Source organism: Rattus norvegicus, chromosome 17, assembly GCF_036323735.1.
Source record: "Rattus norvegicus strain BN/NHsdMcwi chromosome 17, GRCr8, whole genome shotgun sequence".
Classification (NCBI taxonomy): domain Eukaryota; kingdom Metazoa; phylum Chordata; class Mammalia; order Rodentia; family Muridae; genus Rattus; species Rattus norvegicus.
This window is the reverse complement of record NC_086035.1, coordinates 48,247,936-48,267,204: the sequence shown is the minus strand read 5'-3', so window position 1 is coordinate 48,267,204 and position 19,269 is coordinate 48,247,936. Positions and strand designations below refer to the sequence as shown.

Genomic DNA, 19,269 nt, shown 5'->3' with positions numbered 1-19,269 from the left:
AGCTGTAGTAGTAAAAACAATATGGTGCTGGCACAAAAATAGATATGCAGACCAAAGTAACAAAATAGAAAAACCAAACATGAAACACGTAACTATAGCCATCTGATAGTTGATGAAGATTCCAAGCACTGGGGGAAAGAAAGGATCATCAACAAATGATGGTGGGAAAACTGAATGTCCACTTGTGGAAGAGTGAAATTAGATTCTTCTCGCTCACCTTGCACCAAACTAACTCCAAAAGGATCTAAATATGTGAAAACGGAAACTGTTTAGAAGAAAGCATAGGCAATACCCTAAACGAAATGTGTGTAAAGAACTTTCTGAACAAGACTCCTTTTATCCAAAAATTAATAGCAGCAAACTAGCAACTAGAACCTCATAAAATTACATAGATTCTATACAGCTAAAGAAACAATCAGTGGAGCAAGGGGGTTCTCAGAACAGAAAAGAATCTGCCAGCTATGTAACTGACAGAAGTTTAATTTCCAGAATGTATTAAAAAGAATCAAAACAAACAAAAAACAGAATATTCAGGATGGGCCATCTGTGCTGGGCAGCCCTACCTCACCCTGTGGTTAAATGTTCATGGCATAGGAATGCAGACCGCTGACCACTGTGACCCCCTAGCACCTACCAGTGAAATTTGAGATCACCTAATCCTTCTAGAGAGTTCCCCCAGTTTCCTATAAGAAGACTTTCATGCTTTTGTCTGGGGTTACCATTTCAAAGAACTGTTGACCCCTACATGCTGGTTTGTCTCTGCAGATTAAACACTCTTTGTCTTTGCATACTAACTGAGTCTGGGGTCTTCCTTCAGTGGTTTTTGGACCCTTACAGCCTTGATAGATAGATAGATAGATAGATAGATAGATAGATAGATAGATAGATAGATAATAGATGATAGATAGATAGATAGATAGATAGATAGATAGATAGATAGATAGATCCTTCTCCCAGTTCCAAAGTTACCACTGAAGTGACTGAATAGAAAAGGAAGCAACAGAAGGGGGCTGCCATACAGAACTAACAGGTTAGCAGAGTTCTCTAAGGGAGAATTTATAGTCCATAATTAAAAAGACCTCTCTGGGTAGGCTTTGAGTGGCAGTCTAGTTGTAGTCTACTCAGAGTAAAGATGCTTGAAAAAATTTAATAACAATAACAATCATAATGTTATTATATAATATATATTATATATAATAATAGTAATACATGAATTACATAATAGATGGAAAGTTGATTATCAAATAATTCCCATCAATTACTGCTGAAATGAACTATTTCACCCACAAATTTATGATTAGAAAGAGTGGTGGTTCAGAGGAGAAAGACCCCTCATAAGCTCATATGTGATTGAATACTTCATCACCAGTTGCTGGACCTGTTTGGGAAGGGTTAGGAGATGAGGCTTGTTGGAGGAGGCGTGTCACTGGAGATGGGCTTTCTCTCCTCTCATCGCCCTTCTTCCTCCCCTCCCTCCACCCCTTGTGCTTGTGGCTGAAGATATTAGCTCTCAGCTATTGCTCTAGCTCTGTGCTCGCTGCCATTATAATCGTGGGCTCTAGCCCTCTGGAACCGTTAGCCCCAACTTAAATGCTTTCTTTTATAAGATACTTTACTTATGATGTCTTGTCATAGCGACAGAAAAGCAACTACAGCAGAAAATATTACCATAATTACCATATTACAGGAAGTGGAATCTAGGGGGCTGAGGGGCGCATTGACAAAGAGGAAAACCTTGCAGAGGTAGGATTTTTTTCCTACAATCCCAAATCCAGTGCCTTAGATAGCTTGGACACTACTACCACACGAGAGTATTTCCTTGAAGGCCCGCTGGGTGTCGTCATTCCCCCGTCCCCTATTTGACAAGTGCTAGAGAACGCCAATGGCCTCCGATCCCTAACCACCCAGGAAGGGGAAGGAGGCACGCAAACAACTCCTTGACCTGTGATTTGCAAAATAAAAGCCACTGCATCCCATCGCCCACCCCACTGCAGCATTCAAGATTCATCAGTTCACCGAGAGAATTCCCACCAGGCAGAAAGCCAAAGGCCGATCACTTTAAAATGCAGGATTCCAATGCTTTAAAAGAACAATCGCTGTTATGACGTAATCTGTATTAGTAAAGTTCTGCACCCCCAACCCCCTCGTTCCTTGAACATGAAAGATTTGACTCAATTAAAAAGAGTCTAAGTCCCTCAGTCAAGGAAGATATAAAACGAAAAGGTCCATTTCTAACAGGAAAAAAGTCTGCAAGCTCCTTCAAGTTCATCTTCCACAGGTATCTCTGCTTTGTCTTCATGTGGCCTTCTATAGGCCTAAGTAGCAACGTATCACCCTGCACCCTTCTCAGCACTTAGAAGGTGTTATTTCCCAGGAAAATTAGGATAGCGACTAAGGAATAAAAAGGTGGGGGTGGGGGGGAGTCCCAGGAAAGCCAAAGCAATATGATTTTCAACTACTTTTGCCCTGTCCGTCAATCTGAAGCCATGTGTTTTCACTTGTCGTGTGACTCTGACCTCTCTACCTCTCCAGCTTTCGCGGCCCCGTTTCTTTCCTTTCAACAGTGATCTCCCCACAAACAGCCTAACGTACGCTTCTCACAAGTCCCTAGACTTCAAAAGCCACCTTCGGCGACCGACCTGGAGCAAGTGTGCCGTCTTCTGGCATTATTTATTTTAATGCTGTATCAGCTGCTCCTTGTCTCTTAAGAACATCAATCCAAGAGCTGATTTCTCTCTAGTGTATGCTTGTTTGGTTTTTTTGTTGGTTTGTTTTGTTTAAAGGGTGTTAAGTAGACAAGTAGAAAAATGAATAAAGAATTTCAGAGAATATGATCATATAAACAAGTGAGCATCAAGGATCCATTAGCTCGGTGGTCTAGTGTTTATTTGCCTGGTCACTTTGGAAAACGCAATGCTACCACCTGGACCCCCTTTCTCCTGATCCTAGCCAGTCAGGATCACCTCAAGTACTTCTAATTGAACAGGAATGGCAAATGATTACAGAATGCAGTTACGAGTATGCTACTGGAGGCTTATAACTAAATTCTGGTTCCGAGTGTCCAGAGAAACTATAATCAACTGCCTGTCTCTATGCATAACTGCCAAAAGCAGCTCAAAGTGGTGCTCTCACCGTTCTTTATCCTCCTGCAAGGAGACATTATCGCTGCTGTCACTTGAGGGAAGCAATCAGAGTCAAGGATGGGTCTCTCTTTGAGGGGATTTATGTCATAATGGGTGATTTCCGCCAGGTTCTCCGGTGCTTGAGATTGATTCTGGTCCCTTGACATAAAATGTCTTAGAATTCTAGTTAAATACGACGCACTGAGAATTCAATGTGCCCTCCTTTTAGAAAAACTGGCTTAAAGCATTTTAAACAGTTCTCTTGTGCCAGAGGACCCTAGAAATTTTGAACCCTTCTGCTTTTTACCAATCGACACTTTTAAGGGACTCCTGCTCCAACCACCAGGAAACTTTCAGTCCTTGGGAAGCACCTCAAGTACCCACTTGTCTCCTTTACAATTTATCTTCACCACGCGCTGTACAAATACAGTCAGCTTCTCAGGAAAATGCTCTGCGAAATTTCTCTTCTCTGTGAATCACCCTATTACATGAGTTTTTTAATGTTAAAACCCGGAGAGAGATGGGGAGGGGAGAAGGAAAGTAACCGGGAGAGGGTGAATCAATGACCCAACAATTAAGAACACTTGTCGCTATTTTAGTGGGTTGCGTTCCCGGAGCACCCCTACAAGTCAGCTCCGGACCGCCTCTAACTCTGCGGACACGTGGGGCATACATACACTCAGGCACAAATACTACAAATAAATGTAATAAGATTTATTTTGATTTTATTTTAATACATGACTGTTCTGCATGCATGCTTGTCGGTGCGCCGCGTGGATGTCTGGTGCCCATGAGGAAAGAGGAAAGCGTTGGATTCCCTGGAGTAACCGGCTGTTAGAAATATCCCGTGGGTTCTGGCAACAGAACCGAAATCCTCTATCAAGAGCATTTGAGCATTCAAAAGATTTAAAATCTCGGTCTTCACACGAACAAATAATTATTAGTAAATTTCTAAAATTTACGAAGTTGCATAAGCTGATAATTTTCAGTTAGAATGGCACAAGTAAATTAATTACAAAGATGAAGCTCACTTATGAAACCGATTAATTCTAGTGTTCTGACCAAAAAGTTTGAACGAGGTCTGTGAATAACAAAAGCCCTACTTCCCTGACCGGGAATCGAACCCGGGCCGCGGCGGTGAGAGCGCCGAATCCTAACCACTAGACCACCAGGGAACTCGCAAGATCTCTTACTGCAAGACCTAAGACCTGAATTGGGCAAACAACTACTTGATATGCTCATGCTGAATTTTATTCAATTAACTAACTATAAATCGTAGCAAACCAAATCCAGAAGACATGAAAGAGTACGATAGGGTCGGTGCTCCCCTGTATGAATTGACCCAGAATACAATATAGAAAATGTATATTTACATGTTGCTATATTAAATATTAATAAGACCATTAAGGCACTTCTTGAGATAGTGTCTCAGCCCTGAGCTGTAACTCTACCTAGCCCTGAATTTAGAGAGATCCGCCTGCCTGCATCTCTCAAATGCTAGGTTTAAAGGTGTGCACCACCACTCCCGGCACTAAAAAAGGAAAGTTTAAAAGAATAATTTAAATTGTCTCCTTGCTTTTCTCTTTATGATACAGAAAGATGTTCAAACATCGAAAATCTTAGTCAACTAACGCTGTTAGGCGTGACCACTCCAGTCACACCCAACCTGAACCTACGTGATAAAGCCATTAGAACTCAGCGTAAAACACACTAGGGTGGGGCCGAAATAGCTCAGTTGGGAGAGCGTTAGACTGAAGATCTAAAGGTCCCTGGTTCGATCCCGGGTTTCGGCAGCTATTTTCTTCATGTTCTGTTTTCTTTAAAAAATTCTGTATTTACTCTCTTCCTTTAGGCTTTGAGCTGTTACGCATCTTTTTCTCCAACACATCTGTTCCTCAGAACTTACCTCTTCTTTATTCGCATAAAAGTATCTCAAAAGCTTAAATCAAGCCAACATTCTTCTCATCCTCGCTGGCCCCTTCAGACTAGAAAATGTTTACATCTCCATATTTAGACGCCAGAACCGAACCCAAGTTCTCATGTCTTTGTCACGTCACACTCAGCTACAGGCTACCTACCATTCAGTCCAACTGAATCGTGACCACCAACTTTCCAGTTTCCACATGTTGTGGCTCTTTTTTGGCCCTGTTTAATTTGAGTGGGATGCAAGCCAATTAACAACTGTTTGTTAAGCAGAGACTCAACTCTCCCGCCACGTTTTCCATGGTGATTCTATTTCACCACTTTAGTACTATAATTTTTTAGAAATAGTTGCTTCTCAGGGCCTGTACTTTGATTTTTACTTAATTTCTCTCCTTTGAATGATTTCACATATATTTTCAAGAATAATAAAGACGTCTCATTTCTGTTGCTTAACTACTTCTTGTAACAATACCTTATAAAACTATAGTCCAGCGTCACAGTCCTGATACCAATGTTCCCTCTTGTCCTATCCCAAATACAGTAGAATGCTATACAATAAAATAAGAAGATAAATGATATGAAAGCACAAGAAAACAGCTTAAGCAGAGATGGTTCATAATTTCTTTAAAAATACGAGGCTCTGCTGTTAAAGACTAAAACTCACAACCTAAAAGGGAAAAAAATAAGACTTGTGTCTGGTTGTGTTGACAGGAGCCTTCAAGGAAGAAGAGGTAGGGAGGATCTTTGTGAGTTCAAGGCCAGCCCAGTCTACAGAGCTAATTCCAGACTAACCAGGGCTATAAAGTAAGACCCTGTTTCAAAATCAAAACAGGTAATAATTGTAACTCCTCTCTTCTGTTTTGTGTTACAGCAGGATTCGACACCTGTGACTGTTTCTAATATCATTTCTGTGAATCTCCTTTATTTAGGACTTTTTTTTTTTTAACATAATGGCAAACTGGAGATGGCCTGAGGCTTTGAATTTGCTAAACTTCAAAATTGACTCTGCCTTAGGCACTCCTCACCAGTGTGGTCTAGTCTGGGCTCATGACCCACTACAGCCAAAGACTGCACATCAGCTTTTTGCCAAAGCAGAAACGTATGCCTTGTATTTGTTATATAAAGTGCAGGGTTTGGATTGACATCTGAGCGTGGCAAGTTATGTCTCCTCTTCGGGGAAATTCTGTATTAAATTCTGCCTTAGGATAAGGCACTCAGCTGCAGGATGAGGGTCCAACCTCATCCTGCTGGGTATGTGGGGTGGCTTTGTAGTCCATCTGCTACCTTTCTACGCGGTCACGCCTGAACTTAGCTGGGCTCTTACCCTCACAGGATTGGACAGGGCCTCAAGGGGCGTTCTGGGGGTACACCAGCGGCCAGGTCTGACAGCAGAGCGGTGGGGTGGGGACAGGAGACTTCTGGGAACCAGAGGAGACATGACAGCAGCCCACCCCCCTACACACAGCAGCTCCACGAAGCGCTCCTGCCAAGCCCCAACTACAGCCTGGGTATGGGAAGAGACAGGTTTTTTTCTGTTTATTCTGTCCAGTTGTCTACATTCATGGTAGGTCTTCCACCCACAGTTAAATATCTCTGGAAATTCACTTACAAACATACCAGAGGTGAGCCATCTTAGGGGATTCTGAACCCCGTCAAGCTGACAAAAGAAGTTAACCAATACATAAGGTTTCACTAAGGGTTTGTACTAATCAAGATGGTTTCTAAGGTCATTTCCCAAATATCAGTACTTAAAAGATAGAGGGAACATTTTGTTTTTCTATGGCTCTGATTTGATGCATGACCTGATAGACAAAGAGATTGATGTCAAAATAAGATCTGCACTGGGGCTAGCCTATGGCATGAAAATGTCCTGAGTTTTTCCTCCCCCAAGGACTACAACCTCTCAAACACAGGGAGCTATGTCCAGGCTGTTTTGTGTTTGTGTGTGTTTGTTTCCTGCCAATTGAACAAGGGTAAAGTTTTCTGGAGAGAGTGTTCCCACCGGCTTGCCTAGGGACAAGTCTGTGAACCATTGTCTTGATTAATTAATAATCGGCATCGGAGGCTGCAGCCATTACAGGTGACGCCACCCCTGAGCAGGTGGTCCTGGGGGGTGTAAGAAAACTGTTGAGCAAGTCAGGGGAACCAGCCAGTAAGCAACACCCTTTCATGGCTTCTGCTTCAGCTCCTGCCTGCAGGTTTCCATCTTGCGTTCTTGCCCTGACTTCCCTGGATGATGCACTACAACTGCTATGTGAAATAAGACCTTTCCTGTCCATGCTGCCTTCATAGTGTTCTATTACAACTGAGACCATGCTCGGACAAGCCCTAAGACAGTATTTGTTCATCTATAATGCCCAATGCTACTTTCAACTGAGCGATGATGCTGCTTGGGATATATTTATTGTCTGCTGTTTACTGTCTGACTCATTCTGGACCTGTGAGTTTCAGTTTTCCCTGTGGTGGCTGTTCTTCCTGTAGAAGCTACTCTTGGTTGTCAACTTGAATAAATCTAGATTAACTAAAATCCAGGCAACTGGATAAACCTATGAGAGATTTTAATCTTTATCGTTTGAAATGAGAAGACCTACTTTTACTCTGGATCTTTTGAGATGGGAAGTTGTATTTTCAGTCCAAACCTTTTGAGGGGAAGATCCACCTTTGATCTGGGCTACACCGTCTGGAAGCATATAAAAATGACATGGAAGAAGGAAGCTTGCTCTCTCCTAGCTGCTTGCTCTCACTAGCAAGTCCATTCCTTCACAGGCATTAGAGCCTGCTTCTTCAGGATTCCAGCATATACTAAAGACAAGCTGAGACATCCACTCTTGGGGACTGAACAACTACTGAATTCTTGGACTTTTCATTGGTGAACAGCATTATCGAACGAGCTGGACCACAGCCTGTAAGCCACTCTAATAAACCTTTCATTCTACTTGTTCCTCGAAGGAGCTCCTATGTGCTTCCACATCTAAATTCTTCTTTCCATGAAGAACAGTTAGCTCCGTTTTGATAATTTATTCCCTAATCCAGTTCTGTCTGTTGTTAAATAGGATAATTGGAGTTTCCCAGTGTTGTCTGGTTGGTGGTGCTGGCATTTGCATGATAATCTTTCTCCTCTTCATTATCTGAACTCTTGAAAAATATGGTCATGCTATTCATAGAGTTCAAAAATAAACTATCAGAATCTTGATACAAACTAGCACTTACTTGATACAAACTAGCAGTTAACATACATTACATGGGTAACCACTGGGCTATACACTCTGGACTACACACACTAACATTAGGCACTGAAGATCCATGATTTGTAACCCTTGTACACTGGAATACTTGTAACACTTGTAAAAGTTTATAAGTGGAAAGCCAGGGTCCTCAGCAGCAGCAGAGGCAAAGACAATAAAACCACTTTGCTTTCCAGGGGTAGGGGAAATATTTTAAATGGTTTCTGTGTTTTCTCCAACTTCTGCACTTAACGCAGAAAACCAAACACTCAACGGTTTACAAATTCGAGATAGACACTAAGAACGAGAAATCCTATTGTGGAACCATCTCAAACCCCAGGCAAATATGGGTAACTCGAGTTTTCACTTTTTCCTGTTCTCACCCTAACAGATTTCCAAGAGTTTGTATAAAGAACAGTTTATTCGTTAAGCTTTGAGCTCTCTCTTTGAAATCCTGGACCTAAGAGTAGTAAGAAGACTGCGTGCAGTGTGTTGAATAGTCTGTGGGACATAGGAAGATGACCTTGCAGTGCAGTGTCATCTTTTGATGATGTGCAGTGAAGAGGTAAGAAGGAATGACTGGATGAGGAAATGCTTTTGTTAAGACCACAACCCCTTGCATATATGTCCTGAAAGGGAGCAAAATGACTCTCTCTCTCTCTCTCTCTCTCTCTCTCTCTCTCTCTCTCTCTCTCTCTCTCTCGATAATTTTTTTTAATCTAGTTGAGGTTTGGGGAGCTGTTGAATCTTTCAGATATTTCCGGGGCCAGGGTAGTTAAAAAAAATTTAGGAGGGCTGGAGAGATAGCTCAGCCGTTAAAGGCTAGGCTCACAACCAAAAATATAAGAATTTAGGAACACCATCTGGGCTAACATGACCAAAAAAATAATGTATGTTTGTTACTAAGGTGAAATCTCTGGAGCTCAGAATCACTTGCCTCCTTAGCGCAGTAGGCAGCGCGTCAGTCTCATAATCTGAAGGTCCTGAGTTCGAGCCTCAGAGGGGGCAACTTCTTTTCTTCACTTTTCCGGCTGTATTCACATTAAAAACTACAAACTGTTTCCTAATTGCCTCCTGAATTTCACAAGTTGACTTGGTTGCCATTATTTTCCGGTTGAAAAGAGCTCTACTACCCACGTTTCTTGTTCAGACAGCATTCTATCCAGCAACTCAATTTATTGGGGGGGGGGAGGGGGGAAGGACGTATAGATGAAAAGCTAGTATTGAATTTTACCTGAAGTCCTCCTTTTTAATTGTATGCAAAAATTCGTTACCTCTATGCACTCGATATATAATGTGATGTGGGTTTACAGATCTGGCTGAATAAAGTTGTCCAAAATACCACGTTTCCTTGTTTATTCGTTGAGGAAATCACCTTTCCTCGCTAAACAGAGGCAAAAGCAGGGAAAGTTTCAAAACACTGACGCCCGAACAGGGACTTGAACCCTGGACCCTCAGATTAAAAGTCTGATGCTCTACCGACTGAGCTATCCGGGCTCTTACATGGGAGTGTTCTTGAATGAATAAAGAAAGATACAGGAAAACCAATTTTTTTTTTCTTCTTTAGTTTTAGTCTACGTTTGTTTAGCCAACTGACTTAGAATTTTATTATCTGTCATTTGTCACTGAAATGCAAACTCCAAGAGAGAATTTTCTCCTGCGGTGCTCAGTGTTAAATCTTCACCCCTTACAGCAAGGCCCGACTTAGAAAACAGTAACGCTCAATTAAGTTAATGTAGCGAAAGTAACTGCAGGAAATAGCTTGCTACTTTGTTGGGCTTGGGGGCTACAGAAGAGGTCAGGGTTTCTAAGGAAGGGACCCACAACTTTAAGGAGCTTTAAACACTGGCCAGGGTTGGGAGTAACAGGGGTAATGCTTCAGCCGCTAGTAGCTTATTCTTGGGAACACAAATAGAATGATGGTGAGGACAGTTTGACAGACGAAAGAAAAAAACAAACAAAAGACATGAAGTCGGTCTCCTTTCTCCTACCTGTCATTCTCTCTATAGCTCGTCTAATTGACAGGCTTCAAGGGGAAAGCCTGTGGCCAAGGAGTTTCGAGGTGTGGTTTGTAGACACCAGGCCCCTCCACAGGACGGGGAATTGGACGGCAGATCGGGAACTGAGAGAGGACAGATGGACAAGGAATGCAGAATTAGATGGTGCCTGGCGCATACTGGGCGTACGGAAAACCAAACAAACCCCTGCTGAACATTTCTGGCTCCACAGAGAGATACCGAGAGCTGGATATAAAATACAATCTTAACCCAGAGTATTTGTCTTCCTCGCTTACTTATTTCTCTTTTAGACTTTTTCCTGAATCTTGCAGTTTGGATGACTTAGAAATTCTGTCAAGACCGAAAGCCTAGCCTGGTGAGAATGGACCATAAGTGTTCGTGGTTTATTTTTATATTTTAATTTTGTTTCGTTTTTGACGAGGAGTATCTATCATGAGTGGGACTAAGTGATCCAATAATAAGCAATACCAGAAGAATGGTTTAAAGGACCAACCCGGCAAGTACACATATCTTACACCTTAATCCGCCTTTACACACATCTTTCCTTGCATATTGGCTCTCTGGCCTTCCTTTCTTTTACACCCGGGCAGGGCAGTTGCCTTGCCCCAGTGTTTATGTAATAACCAAATGCCAAGCATATTTGAAAGGCACCTGAAAATTCTCCTGGCTCCAATAGTACGGATGGTGAAAATTAAGTAAGTTTAACTGTTTGTAAAGACTGGGCCTCGGTACTCACCTTGTAGAGATCCACCTGCCTCTGCCTCCGGAACGTTGGAATATTATAGAAGTGCTCCACCACGCTGGTCGTGTTTTTAACTCTTAGTGAAAATCGCTATTTTATAACTTTGTAACCGATCACTATATTACACAAACAAAACTACCTATTTTACTTCATTGGTAGTTTTGGGTCTCTGTATACATGAGCTCAATTCTCTTCATAGGAATTAAAATTAAAGGTTTTAAAATGTGTTGGCTGCCCCCTCTGAGGTTCGAACTCAGGACCTTCAGATTATGAGACTGACGCGCTGCCTACTGCGCTAAGGAGGCGCCCAATGCTAAGTGTTCCCAGATTATATAGTTATGCTGTTACTGGAGCTGGTCTTAGCGTTTTGTAGTTTTAGTTTCGTAGTTTTAGTTCTGATGTAATATTAATTAAAAGAGCTTTTGTTGCGAAGCTTTAATTTACAAAGCCAGAACACAGCATGCGATTTTGCGTTAGACCATAGAGTGCGGAATGAGAGCTCCAGGCAGAGAGCCGCGTGCAAAAGAAAGGAGCCTGAGATGTTATGTTACTCCAGGAAGAGAAGACATAAATAAGCTATGGTAGGGGTAGCGTGGCCGAGCGGTCTAAGGCGCTGGATTAAGGCTCCAGTCTCTTCGGAGGCGTGGGTTCGAATCCCACCGCTGCCACTAGCTTAATTTTTTTCTTTCATTTTTTTGCAGGTTTTATTCAACTAAGTGGGTCTTTTGTTCATGGTTCCAAACACCCCGTGTGGAGGTAGCGTGGCCGAGCGGTCTAAGGCGCTGGATTAAGGCTCCAGTCTCTTCGGAGGCGTGGGTTCGAATCCCACCGCTGCCACTAGCTTAATTTTTTTTTCTTTCTTTTTTTGCAGGTTTTATTCAACTAAGTGCGTCTTTTGTTCATAGTTCCAAACATCCTGTGTGGAGGTAGCGTGGTCGAGCGGTCTAAGGCGTTGGATTAAGGCTCTAGTCTCTCTGGGGACATGGGTTTGAATCCAACTAATACTTTCTTTTGGGACAGGGCAGTTTTTGGTCCCTAATATCATTCAGGATTCTCCTCTCCCACCATCTGCTTTTCCAGGCTACTGATAACAGTTACACATATCATACCCACTGCACACCCAAGTAATTGCGTCAATTAACAGTTAATAATCCCATAATGTGTCTGGTACTCACTCCTCTAACTCTGCATGTCCACTCCAAGAAATGCTCCAGCAACATATTCCACACCGACTATAGGCTACATCCTGTAGATTCTGCAGTTCTTCCTTGTTACCTTAGTCTACGAATGAAGGATTACTGTGGAACATCACTTTCCGAGTCGACATGCAACTAGAGACAGATCGGCCTAGGGCACTGTAGAAGTGGATTCTTTCCTATCCGGGAGACCGAAAACTAAGTCTTCATCATCACCACAGACTTCTTTCTCATTTCATTTTGAACCTGAATCACGTTCATCTGAGCTGTGTGTGTCTAAGAAATGCCTTGCAAAAGGAAGCAAAAATGATCAAAATATATTGTATAAATTTTTCAATAAAAATAAATTAATTAACAATGCAATAAGTGCCTTCTCTCCTTTCTGGAGACCACCTGCCTTGCTTTCCGCGTCCAAGCTGCACGCACCAAGTGAACTTCATCAGAGCCGCCAAGGCGGACTGTAGATGGGACTGTAGAACAGGAAGGAAGACTCTGCCTTCGCACCTGCTACCTTGTGTTGAGGGAAAAGCATTTTAGAAGTTGCAGCTCATGATTGCAGCTGACTGGATAATTTCTGGCATGCAGTAGTTGCACATGACAAGTCGCACACACACACAAACACACGGAGGAGTGGAGAGTCATTCAATTTCTAATGGTAGGACTAACTAACGTCCAGTTTGCCTTTCGTGGTGGGGGGAAAAAGAGCACGAATCGCGGGGACTGCTCTGGACGCTGCCAGACTCTGAGATGCAGAACAGGACAGGAGGCGCGGTGCAGACCACGTGGCCATTTCTGTGGTCCACCCACTGAAGGCGAAACTTTTCCACGGAAAAAGTGAGTTGCTCCTATAAAATTACTATTATATCAATTAAGAGGATAGACATTTTATTTAAAGTCATGTTTCCCTTCTATTTGTAAACCAAGCACGCGTTTGCAAAAAGCAAGAGGACGTGACTTTAGATCTACTGTGAAAGTAAATTGAAAACGGTTTGGGGGGGAAAGAAGGGGGGATGAGAAGTAGGGAATAAGAACAAAGTTTAATAACTTTTTTGTATGATTATGTCACAATTAGGCCGACTTATTTGCCTGCTAACCAAGAAAATTAATTGCACAAAGAAAAAAAACAACCCAAGGAGAAAATAAGTAAAAAAACCAAGGATACAAATGAGTCATTCCTGAGAAACAAACAAACGAAACTTGTAGCTTGTTGTTGTGAAACAAACGAAAATTTGTAACAGTTTCAAATAACACCCATGTTCCTTTCCTTAGAATACTTTTTTTAAAATCAGGATTTGCAGATGGAGAGTATAGCCAGCGCCATAGGTAGGGTGGTTCCATGGTGTAATGGTTAGCACTCTGGACTCTGAATCCAGCGATCCGAGTTCAAATCTCGGTGGAACCTTTTTGCATTTCTTCGTTTCACATGGTGAACAGTTTCGCTAAACTTCCGCATTTATTCTATGCTGTGAATAGTTACTTTTGTATTCCTGCATTTAGCTCTTCATGGCCTTGGTCGTGCAAAAAAGTCAGGTGATCTGACCCTGTCAACTCTACACTCAACTGTCATCTGTGTCATTGAAGTTCGTGCAAATTTTCCACACCATTCGCCCAAGATTCAAGCAGTTCGTGCAGTTTACTACCGCTACAAACCCGTTTTCCAACAGGGGTCCCCAGTTCTGTGTGTTGGTGATTGGTGGCAAAAGAATCTTTAAGGCTCCAGCACAAGATTAGTTGGATAAGCTTCATGAAGGTCTGGAATAAGCTAGCAGAGAAAATGGAACGCGCCTGTCTGCGAGAGTAAGAAAAGTATAGTTGTCAGAAGTGGGATTCGAACCCACGCCTCCATTCGGAGACCAGAACCCTCAATGAGAGAAGCCAACGCTTGAGTCTGGCGCCTTAGACCACTCGGCCATCCTGACACACTGCTCAGACGTCAATTAATGATTCTTTCAGCTGTAATGCATGTGTATGCATTTGTAATGAATGTGTACTTTAGGTTTCAGTTATGACGTAGAAATACAATTCCCTGTAAAGTAAACTAAATTATTTTTTCTATCTAATCAGGTACGTAGATTTAAAAAAAAAAAAACAACTCTAGATTTTCCCCCCTCCAATCCTATCTGAAATTCAGCGTTTATCGCCTCGGTTCCTGGCCCTTCCAGAGTGCGGCGGAGTTCAGAAATCCTGAGAATCCTTCCTGCAAGCTCAGTCTGGCTCAGAGCCGTTCATCCGGGTCACGAAAGAACAAGTAGCTCCAGCTCTGTTTCATGATGGTGTACCAAAGCGCCCAGTTAGCAGGAGTGGGAAGCAGAACAGACTATATTAGCAAGGAAATCTTGTTTATGAACACTGGCTGCTGTGTAAACCAGAGAGTGGCAGAAGCCTGCGCTATGAAAAGTGACTGCACATGTAAGAGAAAGTGGCAAGATCAAAAATTAAAGGGTGGAAACATTGGAAGGAAAAAGTCAAGAGACGAAGGAAATGTCAGTGCAGAGCCCAAATCCCAGACCCTCTGCTCCCACAAACTTGGGAGACAAGACCATCTTCAGGCAAAGACGGAACTGCGCATCTTTGGAAATTGGTATCATAGTAACAACACACAGCGACAAATGAAGTATTCCGAAGAAATGATTGGGTATCAGCGTGACCCCAAGAATATCTATGTTATACAGCAACCAGAATCAAGAGTTTTCATTTCTAATCTTAAATATGAACAAGCACCAAGGGAAAGCAGGTATTTGTGAAAACATTTCTACAGTAAAGAAAGATAAATACAATAGGGGACTGGAGATGACTTAAGAAAAAAATACAACGCAGTTACTTTGTGGGGGTCGGGGGGTGGCGGCAGTTATTATTTTTATTATTGGAATCATCATCATCTCCTCCAGGAGGTAAAAGAAGAAGAAGAAATTCTTTAATAGTTCAGTTGCAGAAAATGTTTTGAAGTTACAAAATAAAGTTGAAGAAATCTTCTAGAAAATGGGTAGGGAATGAAACAACGGAGCTGATAAATAGCTCCTTTTTAAACTATGATAGAAGGTATGCCCTCAAACCTGGGGCTTCTTGGGAAAGAACAGGTGAAATCACAGAAAAGAGTCGTTTACCAAACCAAAGACCTTAGATATCCAGATGGAAGGGTCCATCAAATGCATCCTCCACTCTCCTCCAAGGCAAGCTTATTAGGACATAAGAAGAGAACAGTATTTGTAAGGAAAAAAAAGACAAAGGCAAAGGAAGTGATAAAGAATTCAGATATAGGGCTGGGGAGATGGCCCAGTGGTTGAGGGCACTGACTGCCGGACCTTCCAGAGGTCCTGAGTTCAATTCCCAGCAACCACATGGTGGCTCAAAACCATCTGTAATGGGATCCGGTGCCCTCTTCTGGTCTGAAGACAGGGTATTCACATGAAATAAATAAACAAATTTAAAAAAAAAAAAAGAATTCAGATATAAACGTGTTCCTTTTTTTTAAATACAGCAAAACTGAAAGCTAGAGGACAGGAAATCAATGACTTATAAATTAAAAATAAAAATAAAAATCCACAGATAGGTCTCCTGATGCAGTCCTAGGGGTAGAGCCTGAGGACTCACCATGCAGGCACTTCCTTAGTGCACTCCTGACTCAGACTCTGCTCACTAAGTGACACAGGCAAGCCTTAGTTACTCCTGGAACTTGGACCTTCATACCTCAGCCTTCTGAGTTGTATTAGCTAGTTTTATGTGTCAACTTGACACAAACTAGAGTTATCACAGAGAAAGGAGCCTCTCCGTTGAGGAAATGCCTCTGCGAGACTCAGCTGTAAGGCATTTTCTCAACTAATGATCAAGGGTGGAGGACTCAGCCCATTGTGGGTGTTGCCATCCCTGGGCTGGTAGTCTTGGGTTCTAAAAGAGCAAGCTGAGCAAGCCAGACAAAGCAAGCCAATAAATAACATCCCTCCATGGCCTCTGCATCGGCTCCTGCTTCCTGCCCTGCGTGAGCTCCAGTCCTGACTTCCTTTGGTGATGAACAGCAATGTGGAAGTGTGAGCTGAGTAAACACTTTCCTCCCCGACCTGCTTCTTGGTCATGTTTGTGCAGGAATAGAAACCCTGACTAAGACACGAGTAGACAAGATGTCAAGTCATGATCAATCACGTCTAGAAGTCTACATCAAGTCAAACTATTGATAAAATGTAAATAGACATTTTCATTACATTTCTTTGTTTAGAGAGGGGCTGATACCATGATGTGCATGGGGAAATCAAAGGGTGCAGAGGCAGTGCCCCTTCCTACCATGTGGGTCACACAAATCAAACCCAGGCACGAAAGCAAGCACTGTTACCCACCTTAACAGCCCTAAACCTTTTCAAGACTCAGAAAATGTTATGTGTACTTCTCGGGAAGTTTCTGGAGAATTACTTTAGCAAACTAATTAAAGCATGTAAAATCCCACAATAGTGAAGCAAAACAAGACATTCCGAGGCTTGCTGAGAGAAGCTAGAGAGAAGTCATTCTATAATAGAAGAGAGAGTAACACAACAAGAGGAAACATGGGGTGAGAGACAACAGACTCTCACATCTTTAATCCTTGGACCCTGTCACCCACAAGTTCCTGTCTTCAGTACCTATACCCACCCCTGTGTTTACCACAAGACAAGAATCCTCCACATACAGGGACTTATCCGGATATCTCTGAGAACAGACTAACTTGCATCCTAAATGGGAAAAATCTCCCAAAATCCTAAGTAAGAAATTTACTGAAGGGAAGAAAGCCATTCTCGTGACTAATAAACCTGACTCCGTAACAACTCAATAAAATGCCTTCACTTTCCCAGGTCTGTAGGAAAAGTGGATTTCTTGAAAGCTGGGTTGATCCTGTCTTTGACTCATTTTCTTCCCAGTTAGAAATTTTGCCTGAGAGTTCATACTCAGCCTCAGTTACTTCTATAGTCACAGGGACGAGTTTCTCATGTGTGTTTAGTACCCACAGGTTAAGCCAGGGGCCTTCAGGATGACTCAGTGTGTGTGTGTGTGTGTGTGTGTGTGTGTGTGTGTGTGTGTGTGTGTGTCTGTGTGTGTCTGTGTGTGTCTGTGTGTGTCTGTGTGTGTGTGTGTGAAGTGTATTGTCATTGGTGGTATGGACAGCATGGCAGCAAACAGAGAAAGAATCTGACACCTTACATTGTAAACAGCATAACCCCAAAGAGAGAGCAACTGCAAATGGCCCATCTTCAAACTCTCAAATCCAGCCTCTAGTGACACACTTCCTCCAACAAGGCCACACCTTCTAAACCTGTTCCAAACAGCACCACCAACTGGGAATCAAGTCTTCAAATACATGAATCTATGGGGGAACATCTCATTCAAAACACCACTCTCAGGTTGCCAAATTTTCATGGCAAGTGCCTTTATCTATCTTCTCCCAGACGCTTCATTTTTTTTAAAACCTGGTCTTCACTTAAAGAGAAAATATGCCATACATCTTTTCAGTCTGGCTTAATGTTATAACCTTTAAATAATTTCATTCTTCTTTATAGGCAAATCAAATTCTGCTGTGCATATGAATCACATTTTCTTTATGTATTCATCTCTTGATGGACACCTAGATTGATTTACTGTCTTGGCTACCACAAATAGTGCATCAATAAGAATAGGTATTCTCTCCATGCATTCTGTGTGACTATACCCAGGAGCAGGTTGCATTACAGATAGATCAACTTTTAATTTGGCAGGAGCAGGGAGAACTCGAGTCATTTCCTGTACTCATTAACCATCTAGCCAATAGCGTATAAAGACACCCTTTCAATCCCTTGTCAGTATTTGCTGTTGCTTAGTCTCAATGTCACCATTTTGATCGGTGGGAGATGGAACCCAGTGTGGCTTTAATTTCTATTTCCCTGGTGCCTAAAGATGTTGGATATTGGTGTGTGTGTGTGTGTGTGTGTGTGTGCATCTGTGTGCACACACACTCATGCACACTGGGCATTTGTACTTCTTTCGAGAATTGTATGTTCAATTAATTCATTTGACTACTGATTTGGTTTTTTTAAACTTTTGTATTCTTGTATTGAACGTGTACGCTAATTTTGATTTTTAGTCCTTCATATATCAAGGATCCTCATCCCCTATTAGATGATTAAGCAATTCAGAATTGTTATTTTGTTCCCATAAGTGTATAAAAGTTAGCAACTACACTAGGTATTGTTACCATATGTGGGTTTCCCTGGGGTCACTCTCCAGCAGCCCAGGAGGAAGAGGGTTTCTGAGAGCCTGTGAATACCAACGGAAATGACACTGCAGGGTCAGCTTTGGAGAGTCAGATCAACTTTACTGGAGGTGAACCAAGGATTCTATAGCTTTGAGGAAGAGGTAGGAATACCCAGGGTGGTCAAAGGTCACTGATGCCTCATTAGCATGAGAAGGCATTCCTGGAATCTTAGGTGCTTGCTGGACAGGAAGCTGCACCTGTGATCTCATCAAGGCTACGTGACATTCTTCAGGCAGATTGTGTGGAGGGGTTTCCAAGCTCCCCAGACAAGGTCAAAGAAGGAGAAGCCCTGCCGACAAAGGGAATCCACCACTTTGCACCGCGCTCAGAGTTTTTGGTAATGTCAGACAGTAGCAAGGCTTCTGCGACAACCATAATTGATAAAAAATTCACAGCAGTGCTTTATTCATCTAAATCATTTCCAAATCATTGCAAACAGGTAGGGTATGCAATAATTTAGGTCGAGGTGGAGGAACAAAAATGAAAACTGAGTAGATGGAATTGTTGAAGGGCATTTGCCTAACTTAAGGTCCTGGGTCTGACCTCTAAGGCTGAGAAAAGCTGGGAATGAGTAGGCGACTAAGCAACAAAGCTCTGTACAACAAGCCTACCGAATGAAGTGAATGAAGAGAAAATAGTCATCACTTGAGAAAGGAGAGGGCCAGTAGCAATCACGGAGGGGAAGGGAAGCTTCCCTTTCCCCTACTTCCTTCACCTTACCAACGGTTTGTCCAGGCCATCTACCTCAAGGTTAGGAAAGCAGAGGCAGCATGAGCCCTGGATGACAAGGCTAA

At 42.4% G+C, this 19,269-nt stretch overlaps 1 protein-coding gene, 1 long non-coding RNA gene and 9 other non-coding genes across 15 annotated transcripts in view; 6 read left to right on the top strand and 5 right to left on the bottom strand.

Annotated features, from left to right (window-relative positions):
• Window positions 1-3,457, bottom strand: part of Or2ad1 (olfactory receptor family 2 subfamily AD member 1) — a 37,515-nt gene extending 34,058 nt beyond the window's left edge. For all 3 annotated transcript variants that reach the window (XR_005495509.2, XR_010058834.1, XM_063276196.1), the window contains exon 1: window positions 3,133-3,457. The gene's annotated coding sequence lies outside the window, so the exon portion shown is untranslated. The remainder of the gene's footprint in view (window positions 1-3,132) is intronic.
• On the top strand, window positions 1,947-12,588 carry LOC102547106 (uncharacterized). 3 transcript variants are annotated; one of them, XR_010059194.1, is made up of 4 exons: window positions 1,947-2,278; window positions 5,757-5,877; window positions 8,661-8,834; window positions 11,901-12,588. It is a non-coding gene; the product is annotated as an uncharacterized LOC102547106 (long non-coding RNA). The 3 variants fall into 3 exon arrangements; XR_005495508.2 differs by lacking the exon at window positions 11,901-12,588 and adding an exon at window positions 10,279-10,541 and having other exon boundaries at window positions 1,961-2,278; XR_361067.5 differs by lacking the exons at window positions 5,757-5,877; window positions 11,901-12,588 and adding an exon at window positions 10,279-10,541 and having other exon boundaries at window positions 1,970-2,278.
• Trnae-cuc9 (transfer RNA glutamic acid (anticodon CUC) 9) lies at window positions 4,226-4,297 on the bottom strand. Its single transcript has one exon. It is a non-coding gene; the product is annotated as a tRNA-Glu (tRNA).
• Window positions 4,843-4,915, top strand: Trnaf-gaa7 (transfer RNA phenylalanine (anticodon GAA) 7). The gene has a single exon. It is a non-coding gene; the product is annotated as a tRNA-Phe (tRNA).
• Window positions 9,205-9,277, top strand: Trnam-cau12 (transfer RNA methionine (anticodon CAU) 12). Its single transcript has one exon. It is a non-coding gene; the product is annotated as a tRNA-Met (tRNA).
• On the bottom strand, window positions 9,694-9,766 carry Trnak-uuu6 (transfer RNA lysine (anticodon UUU) 6). Its single transcript has one exon. It is a non-coding gene; the product is annotated as a tRNA-Lys (tRNA).
• Trnam-cau11 (transfer RNA methionine (anticodon CAU) 11) lies at window positions 11,262-11,334 on the bottom strand. Its single transcript has one exon. It is a non-coding gene; the product is annotated as a tRNA-Met (tRNA).
• Trnal-aag6 (transfer RNA leucine (anticodon AAG) 6) lies at window positions 11,616-11,697 on the top strand. Its single transcript has one exon. It is a non-coding gene; the product is annotated as a tRNA-Leu (tRNA).
• Trnal-aag5 (transfer RNA leucine (anticodon AAG) 5) lies at window positions 11,785-11,866 on the top strand. Its single transcript has one exon. It is a non-coding gene; the product is annotated as a tRNA-Leu (tRNA).
• A 967-nt stretch (window positions 12,589-13,555) lies between the features above and the next one.
• Trnaq-cug10 (transfer RNA glutamine (anticodon CUG) 10) lies at window positions 13,556-13,627 on the top strand. The gene has a single exon. It is a non-coding gene; the product is annotated as a tRNA-Gln (tRNA).
• Window positions 13,628-14,038: 411 nt separating this feature from the next.
• On the bottom strand, window positions 14,039-14,144 carry Trnal-caa3 (transfer RNA leucine (anticodon CAA) 3). The gene is made up of 2 exons: window positions 14,107-14,144; window positions 14,039-14,084 (listed from the first exon to the last, which is right to left on the bottom strand). It is a non-coding gene; the product is annotated as a tRNA-Leu (tRNA).
• Between the last annotated feature and the right edge of the window lie 5,125 nt (window positions 14,145-19,269).